The sequence below is a fragment of the Mastomys coucha genome, unplaced genomic scaffold (assembly GCF_008632895.1).
Source record: "Mastomys coucha isolate ucsf_1 unplaced genomic scaffold, UCSF_Mcou_1 pScaffold14, whole genome shotgun sequence".
Classification (NCBI taxonomy): domain Eukaryota; kingdom Metazoa; phylum Chordata; class Mammalia; order Rodentia; family Muridae; genus Mastomys; species Mastomys coucha.
Window position 1 is genome coordinate 100,718,315 of NW_022196896.1, and position 9,536 is coordinate 100,727,850.

The following is a 9,536-nucleotide window of genomic DNA, read 5'->3' on the forward strand; positions in this document are numbered from 1 at the left end:
GAGGAGGAGGAAGAGGAGGAGGAAGAGGAGGAGGAGGAGGAAGAGGAGGAAGAAGAAGAGGAGGAGGAAGAGGAGGAAGAAGAAGAGGAGGAGGAGGAGGAAGAAGAAGAGGAGGAGGAGGAAGAGGAGGAGGAGGAGGAGGAAGAGGAGGAAGAAGAAGAGGAAGAGGAGGAGGAGGAAGAGGAGGAGGAAGAGGAGGAGGAGGAAGAGGAGGAGGAGGAGGAAGGAGAAGAAGAGGAGGAGGAGGAAGAGGAGGAGGAGGAAGAAGAGGAGGAGGAGGAGAAAGAAGAAGAAGAGGAGGAGGAAGAGGAGGAGGAGGAGGAAGAAGAGGAGGAGGAGGAGGAGGAAGAGGAAGAGGAGGAGCATTTTCTAGTTCTCAAGGCACTGCTTCCAGAAATGCATCAATTTTGAGGACTAATCCTGGATGTGATCCTGCTTATCTCACCCACAGACTGTTTTGGCTTTGTTGGTTCATGTAGTACCCACGTTTCATAGCAGATGCTGCAAGAGGAGTAATAATCTTCCTACTTAGAATCACTTTGTTTGCATTTTTGCTTTTTTTTTTAAATAACCATCACTAATAATACCTATCAACTAATTTTGTTGAAACATCTTGAAATCACAAATTTCACTTCAAACGTGGAGGCAAAAGTGATGCTGTTGAGTCTCCTGTGGAACTCAGAAGCTTCTAATGATGCTGTGTTTCTTTTCCCCAAAGAACATTTTGAAAAAATGCTTTGTAAGAGAAAGAGAAGCACAGTCTTATCTCCAGTGTGCTAGAATGGTGCTACAATGGAATGCGACTCTTCAGTGCTGAGAATAGTCTTCAATGAGTAATCTAGAGAGAGAAAAAATAACCTTTCCGGGAACAGTCTTGGACCCCACTGGTTCACCCTGTTCCTTCTCAGGACTTTGACCAGAGCAGCTTGGTCCAGACCCTCAGAGATCTCAAGGAACCCAAGCAGCTTTGCGGACTCTGTGTTCTCTGAAGGGATCGCGGGCGGGTGTGATCTGTTCTTTTGGATATGATGCCCTCTGCTGGCTTCTAGGATTTACCACACAAGGATTGTGGGATCTAGACTGGGTTAGGACTCAAACACTATTCATTACCATATGGGGAAAGAGTCAGAGAGAAATAGCGCTCAGCTTCCAGAACTTTGGTCTTCCTGGAGCACACCATTGTTGGAAAAGATGTCAAAGACCCACAAGTTGTCCATTGGGTCCTCTAGCCTCTCAGGAGTGCCAGTCACACAGGAGACTTGTCATACAGTGAGAGCCCAGGTTGGCTTGTCCTTTGAGGTACTCAAGGACACTGGATCCTGTTGATCCCCCTTTTCATGCATGAGTTTAACATCTGGGCATAGGTCACGTTCCTCCAGATGCTGTACATGCTTGACTCATCATGTATTTTGCCTTATCTTGTGTTCCATGTAAACTACTACTACTTAGCATTTATTCCTTAAATTGTCTCATATTAACTTAAAATTCTAAGGCAATGGAGCAGTAAACACCTCTGGTTCTTTAGGAATATCCTCATCTAGTTCAGAAATATTTGATTCTCATCCTAAATTCTTCACTTAAAAAAAAGGGGGCTGGGGCTTAGAGAGATGGCTCAGCAGTTAGGAGTGCTTGCTGCTCTTCCAGAGGACCCAGGTTTGGTTCCTAGCAACTTGTAATCCTGGCACTTGGGAGACAGAAGAATGAGGGTCAAGAGTTTAAGGCTAGCTTCAGCTACATAGCAACTTTGAGGCCAGCCTGGGTTATATGAGACCGTGTTTGAAAAAATAAAGTAGGGGCTGGAGAGATGGCTCAGCAGGTAAGAGCACTGACTGCTCTTCTGTAGGTCCTGAATTCAAATCCCAGCAACCACCTGGTGGCTCACAACCATCCATTAAAGAGAGATCTGACACCCTCTTCTGGTGTGTCTGAAGACAGCGACAGTGTATCCACATATATGAAATAGATAAATAAACATTTAAAAAAATAAAGTAAAATACAAATGATTTGGGGGAGATACCTAGTACTTTTGTTGTTGTTGAGATAGGGTTTTTCTACATAGCTCTGGCTGTCCTGGAACTCACTATGTAGACCATGTTGGCCTCAAACACACAAATATCCAGTTGTGTCTGCCTCCCAGTGCTGGGATTAAAGGCATGCATCACCGAACCCACTTCTGGTATCTTTTGGTATTGATCTTTCTCTGTGCATTCAGGATGCTATCTAACCCTTACACAGCTCTGGGGAGTTGTCCCTGGACATTAAAATCCTCATGGGAGGCACAGACTAGCTAGCTCTCTGCCTAAATTTTCATAGCTGATAAGCAATTTTTCTAAATTTGATCATACCCTGGCTATCTGCAAATTCCACTAATAAGATTTTGCTTGCCTTCTGAAATTTCAAGTAAAATGACCCAAAGTGGTCGGTAAGCTGCAATTGTGGGGGCGGGGTCTGAGCGATGGAGATACTTGGTGTGCCAGGGAAATGGGCAGTGGTCATGTGGGTGCAGCAACTAAGCCTTGTGACAAACGCAGGGTCAAGGGTGGGATGTGGCATACAGGGAGCTCTGGGAGGAAGGACAGAAGTCCTAGAGATAAACGATCAAGAGGAGGGGCATTCTGCATCCTTGAGCCTGTTGAGTATCTCGTGGGCTAACTTTGGTCATGGGAAGGCCGTTAGTAATAATGTCTCAGTGGAACAGCTCACTCCTGATGATGACAACCGTGGCTCTAATTCCCTCTTCTGCCAAACACACGATCCATATAAACACAGAGCCAAGTAAAACCAGCCTCCTCTTCAAGGACTGGCTACCGGGACTGTGGTCAGCAGACATAGATCTCTAATCATCTGCTCCCCTACAGTCAATGCCTCACTGGCAGAAAACATCTCTGGCTGGGGCCACTCATATAGCCAATGACAAAGACAGCAAAGGCAACTTGGCAAGGGTAGCCTACAGTACAAACTCCCTCTGGGCTCCTGGGTTGGGGACTGGCTGAAGCTTTGTGTGCCCAGACCCTATTCCTTCCCATTTTTTACAGATGTTGCTTTAAGCAAACCTCTCGTACCCCAAAGTCATCTCGACATTTATATCTAGAGAACCCATCCTGTTACTGATCCGTTTTACCGTGCCTAAGAGGCAAGAGCCATGGGGTCATTTTCTTTCCACTCAGTGATTCTGATACACATCCAAAAGGTGAGCCTTACCTAGCTCAGTGGAAACTTTCTTCTGGCCGTTTGAGGCTCATTTGGAATGGAGGCACTGAGAGAGGGAGGCAGAAGTTTGGTCCGTGGGGCTCAGTGATAGTCTTCCCACGTCATTGGGCCTTGTACAGTCAGAATGAATAGCTGGAGGCCTCAGGCCTCAGGGCAGGGAAGAATGGCAAGGAGGAAGGTGGCAGGTGTGTCGTGTTCACCTTGAGGCTCCGCAGATACTGATGAGTCGCATGCTCTGGGCCAGGCCTGTGCTAAGGGAGGGAGACACTCGGAGAAACTCTGAAAGACTCTGACCATAACTGTCCCGGAAGGAAACCTAAGCCTTCTGAGCTTGCAATATGTTCCTAACCAATTCCCTGCTCATTTTTCCCATTAAATATCTGATGTCTTGTCAACAAAAATTAGCAAGGTTGGGGATGTGCCTCAGTTGGTAGAGTCCTTGCCTAGCATGTAGAAGGCCCTGGGTTCGATCCCAGCATTGCTTAAGCCTGTAGTGGTGGTGCACACCTGTAATCCCAGCACTAGGGAGCTAAAGGCCAGGTGCACTAGAAGGCCCAAGACCATGCTTGGCTGCTTACTCAGGTTGGGCTACATGACACTTTGAAAAAAAAATACATTTGGAGCTCATTTTATCACTTGACATTTTATAGTGAATATTCCTGATTCTGATACAATAAGTATACTTCACATTTTAACACATGTATAATATCCTCTCTCTCTCTCTTTCTCTCTCTCTTTCTCTCTCTCTTTCTCTCTCTCTCTCTCTCTCTCTCTCTCTCACACACACACACACACACACATTCACTGATTTTCTGATACAGTTTCTCTGCGAAGCCCCCTGGAACTTGCTCTATAGACTAGACTGATGCCCGTGTAATGTTCTATCAGGTGACCAACCCATGTTTGTGTATAAACATGGCTATTTCCAGCTCTTCATACATCCAAAATGTACTCATAGTTACAGTTTCACCTGTATACAGTCCCTCCCCCACTTTTGAATGACTTCTTTCTAGTATTCCTTTGGAAGTCCTATGAGGTGTCTGATCTCCGCCAGTGGCACGATCTCCAGAAATCACTGATTTACAGCTTCATCCCCAAAAGGGCTTTCTCCACATCTTCCCCAGGCTTTGTCTTGCAGTCCCTAAGCTGTATTGCCACCCTTACAAACCGGAGTTCATTCTAGGTTCACATTTTTCTGTCTTGCTTTCAGTAAAGCTGTCTTTAAGGAACAGTGTGCCATTAGCCAGGAGATGGCGCTGTGGCGCTGTTCTAGAGGGCCCTGCCCTCTCTGTTGGGTTCTCCAGTTTCTTATCTAAGTTCAGAAGACCTGGTTGGGTGAGGATATATACCACCCTCTACCTAACTGGCTTGGGTTACCCTTCTTTGCAGAATACTGTCCCCTCTCTGACAATTCAACAGCAGTCAAGTTACAAAGTGTCATCCTTAGACCAGAGACTCAGCTCATATTCTTTAACACATTTAGAAGTAAGGGAGAAACATATAGATGAAACTCAGTCTAGATGCTGTATTTTCTACAAAGCAGAATTAAAGTCGTGTGAGTCCCCGAGAAATGAAGGCGTTTTTACAGGTGTCCAAGATCTTGAGGGAAGCCGGGGTTCAACAGGGCTGGCTGAGAAGTGAGGTACGGAGAGTATAAAAGTGGAGTGGGTGGGTCAGGGTGGGACCTAGAGCTGCTTGTAGGCCAGAACTTTTCCAGGAGACAAAATGCAAGATAAGGCTGGAAGACAAGCAAGAGCCAAAATGGAATGGGGCAGGGGGTGCCAAGTTAAGCACAGAGTGTATTTGGCAAGCCAACCAGTGCCAGTGGCAAGAAAGTTGCTGGATGGTGTTTGGGCATCAGCACAGTTGGCCTGGGGTTTAACTCACTCGGTGTTTTTCTTCCTGCTTTCTAGAACACATTCCTGTTATTCACCCTGCAGAGGTCTGTCTGTTTTCTGCCTCCTGAGGCAGACCACTGTCATGCTCCTTGTCTTCTGTCTGCAGCCCCTCCTCTGTCTCCTCTGCATCCTCGGCCCTCATTTAGCCATTACTGATTACTGATTGTCCTTCCTCAAGGCTACTCTCAGCTCTGCCCCGTCCTCTGGGGAGTCCAGGGTAATTGTACCCTACGCCATGATGACTCAGCCCATATATCTAACTAATTGTACCCTACGCACCTCTGCTCCAGACCTGCGTATCTAACTGCTTGCCTGACAAATCCTCATGAATGTTTTGCCGAAGCATCTTGAATTCACTGCCCAAACTCCCCCAAACAACCTTGGGGGAGTTGTTGAGCGCCCTTGAGTGTTCCTTTCAGGATGAATGACAGCAACGTCCATTCTGTTAGGCATTAAAACCCTGAGGCATCCTGAAGGCCTCCTCCTGCTCTCTCATTGAGTCTCTTGACACTCTTAGTCACTCTAGGTCCTTGACACCGGTCACCGGTCCTCTTCTCCTTTTCCCTCTACCCCACACCCAGGCGAGGGGTACATTTTCTCGACAGCCAGCCACAGAGCCCTGTAACTAACTGATCTTCTTGCTCCTGCTCGGGCTTTCCTCTTATTCTGTCTCTACAGTGAGTGTCACGACACATCTTTTCAAAGCTTGGGACTGACCATGCCCTATTGCCTGAGTGAAATCTCCACAGTGGTTTCCTATGTTGATCCCCCTCTTTTACTCCTGTCACCCCACTGCTGGGAACATTGTTTTGTGTGGCTAACCAGTGCAGAATGGATGTCGGAGGAGAAGGAGGTCACCTCTGGGCTTCTGGGAAAACCAGAAGACATATGTGATCCTCAACCTTGTAACTTCATGAGATGTTTCTCTACAGCCACCACCCCCCACCTGTTGGTTGCGTTCTTTTGGGGGTTGAATGATCCTTTCACAGGGACTACCTAAGACTACCAGAAAACTCAGACATTTAGGTTCTAATTCATAACAGCAGCAAAATTAGTTTTGAAGTAGCAACAAAAAATAATTTTATGGTTGGAGGTCACCACAACGTGAAGAACTGAAGTGTATTAAAGGGTCACAGCATTAGGAAAGTTGAGAACCACAGCTCTATAGAATGCAGACAGATCTCCTTAAAGGTCAGCTCTGTTTCCTGCCGAGCCAGTCCCATGAGGCTTTTATATACCTGGTCCAAGGACCGTATAGAACTTCAAAGACTGGACATATTGAGGACCAAAGGATATTTCTAGGCTAGGGATGTGGTGTAGCAGGAGGCCCTGAGTTCAAACCTCAGAAATGCAAGGAAAGTAAGAGAATGCATTTCTACCTTTGTGGAATTCCTATCTATAGAAATAAATCTGACTGTGTGTCTCTTAACACATGCTCATGGCGTTAGCACAAGTATACATACATGCACACAGACATGTACAAGCATACATACACACACACACACACACACACTCACACACACTTTTTCCCAGTGAAAATGGTGAATACAGAAAAGAGGATAAAATAAATGTACCACTACTTGCACAATAAAGAAATGAAGTTCCATGAAAAGACAATCTTTTGCTAGCTCCATTGGCTCCTAGAGACCCAACTGCCTCCTTCTCCCAACCCCAGAGCAACTACCCCATACTTTTATGGTGGGGAGTAGCTACTTACAAACTGCTCTTGGCTCACCCAGCTTACAATGTTTGCCTTCACAAGGGCATCAAAGTTATCTGTATCCACATAACAGCATCCTTTGGATATCATCTTGTGGGATGGTCATATGTTCTCTCAAGCTCCTGGACAGCTAGGGGTAACGTGAAATGATCCCTCCTGTACACTATGCTTGTTATGTTTAACATGTTGTGTTTTGCAGGTGTTTTTTTTAACCCTTCATGTCTACAAAATATCACCTATGTGTGCTGTACCCAATCTTCATTTCAGTACAGTATACATGACCTAAAATAGTCAGTGCTTTATTACAAAACACGTGGATAATATAAGGGTTGGGAGCATATTCATGGGGGAGGGGCAGGCAAAGCCACTGTGCTCAAGGAGTTAGATATATTGAACACATTTTCCAAGCAGGATAAAATTCAGTTGATGGAGGGTTTATCGGTAGCTTATTTGTAATTGGCCTGTCATCTAAGCACATTCCTAAACACTGTGGCACAACCTTGCATCTTGTGTTTTCTGGTGTTAGGTCCCTGGAACCATGGTGATCCTCTTTCTCCGGCTCCTGGTTTTTTCTTTGGCAACAGATGTGACCTGTAGAACTTCAGTACTTTTCATTTCATGTGCATTGGCGGTTTGCCTGCACGTATGTTTGAAACAGGTCAGATCTTGGCTTTACAGACAGTTGTGAGCCTCCATATGAGTGCTGAAACGGTCGGCCCACTTGCTCGGGCTAAAGGTTTATTTATTATTATAAATAAGTACACTGTAGCTGTCTTCAGAAGACCTGTCTGTCAGATCTCATTACCGGCGGTTGTGAGCCACCACGTGGTTGCTGGAATTTGAACCCACGACCTTCAGAAGAGCAGTCGGTGCTCTTACCCACTGAGCCATCCCTTCAGAAGAGCAGTCAGTGCTCTTATCCACTGAGCTATCTCACCAGCCCCCAGGTTTTGCTTTTTCAAGACAGGGGTTCTCTTTATAACTGCTCTTGCTATCCTAGAACTAGATTTTTTTAGACCAGGCTGGCCTCACAGAGATCTGCCTGCCTCTGCCTCCTGAGTGCTGGGATTAGATGCATGGGCCACCATGCTCCAAGCACTTCACCATTTTTAAAACAATAAGAAGAAAGAAATCACTTCCATACCCAGAAAGTTTTTCTTGATCTGATCACCCCAATCCTTGAGCCTAACTGCCTCCCAACTTTGTTCGGTGACTCCCCTCCCCTACCATCCCCACTTCCCTCTCCCCCCCCACCCCGGCCCTCCCCATTCCATGCTCCCAGCAGGACTTTTACTGTGGCTGCTCCCTGCTTAAAATGCCCTCCCTTCTTTGTGCCTCCTGATTCCCCTCTTAGATATTAGTTGGAGCATTCCTCTTTAGAGAAACCTCTCCGTTCTCTGCGTGGCTCGCCTCTAGAACCTTCCTAGGTCCCCAGGTGCTGTCAGGGCTGTAGCTTCCTTTTTAAAGATGCCATAGTTAGCCAGATCCATGAGAATAGGTGACACCATTTCTCCCCACTATCGAGTTGGGTGCCCAGCACGTAGTAGGTGCTGCTTGCTGCCAGGGTGAGAGAACCAGCACAACCCAGTCCCAATGATACAACCAGGACAGAGGCTGACAGAGGACCTGGATTCTGGAGTTCTGACTAGGCTGCCTCCCACCCCACCCACCCTGCCCTCCCCACCCCCTAAGTCAAAAACCCAGGAGTTGGGCTGTGGGAAGATGTTCAGAGATAATGTTCTTTCCTGGAACAGCTGAGGCCCTGAGTTCAAGCATCAAATCTACTATCTCGTAAAAACAAGGACAAAAGAACAACAACAAAACAAAACAAAACAAAAGGGAAAATCCATGCAGGAGGAAGCCTGGAACGTGATGACCGTGATGACTGTAGAGTTTCGTGGGGCTAGCCCTCCTATTGGTCTGCTGAAGTTGAACTAAGAGGAAGCCTATGTTCCCTGGTATCCTCCCAATCCAGCCGTGGTGGGAAGTAGCCTCTGGGTCAGTCCTCAGCCCCTGCCCCCTATTTCAAGACTCTTCCAGACAGGTTATTTCTCTCCTTGGTGTGATAGGAGGCTTGAGAGGACAGAGATGAGCAGGGTGAGGCAGGTGAGCTCTGAGGTGAGAGCAATGGCTCAGAGGGAATCTCTGAGGAGCTGGGCCTGTGAGGCAGATGTGAGTGACAAGGTGGACACATTCTTGGGCTATCAGGCAGGTGTGGAAGCTGAATAAAGCTGTCCGGGTTACCTAGAGGAAGAGGAAATGAGTGTCTCCTTTCTCTTTCTTTTTATTTCTTTTTTCCTTCCTTCCCTCCATCTCTCTAGAGAGTTGGCCTTTCCTCTCTCTGTTCTCCTAGGTCTGGGAGACCCAGGGCTTGTAGGAATTCTCAAGATCTATCATCTTCTTGAAAAGGAGAGTTACATCCCATTGCTAGAGATGCAGGGAAGGAGGGAGGGGAAGAGGGGAGGATGGTGGTTATTGGGAGGGGAAGGTTCACAGGCCTAAATTCCTGGGCTCCTGCAGCTTCAGTCATCCTGAGGAAAGAAGGAGGGGTAGGGGGAGAACACAACAGAATGATTTAGAGACCAAACTCTGTACATGGGGGAGACATGAAGACACAAAAAAGCAGAAGGAGGGAAGGAGGGAGGGGAGAGAGAGGAGAGAGAGAGAGAGAGAGAGAGAGAGAGAGAGAGAGAGAGAGAGAGAGAGAG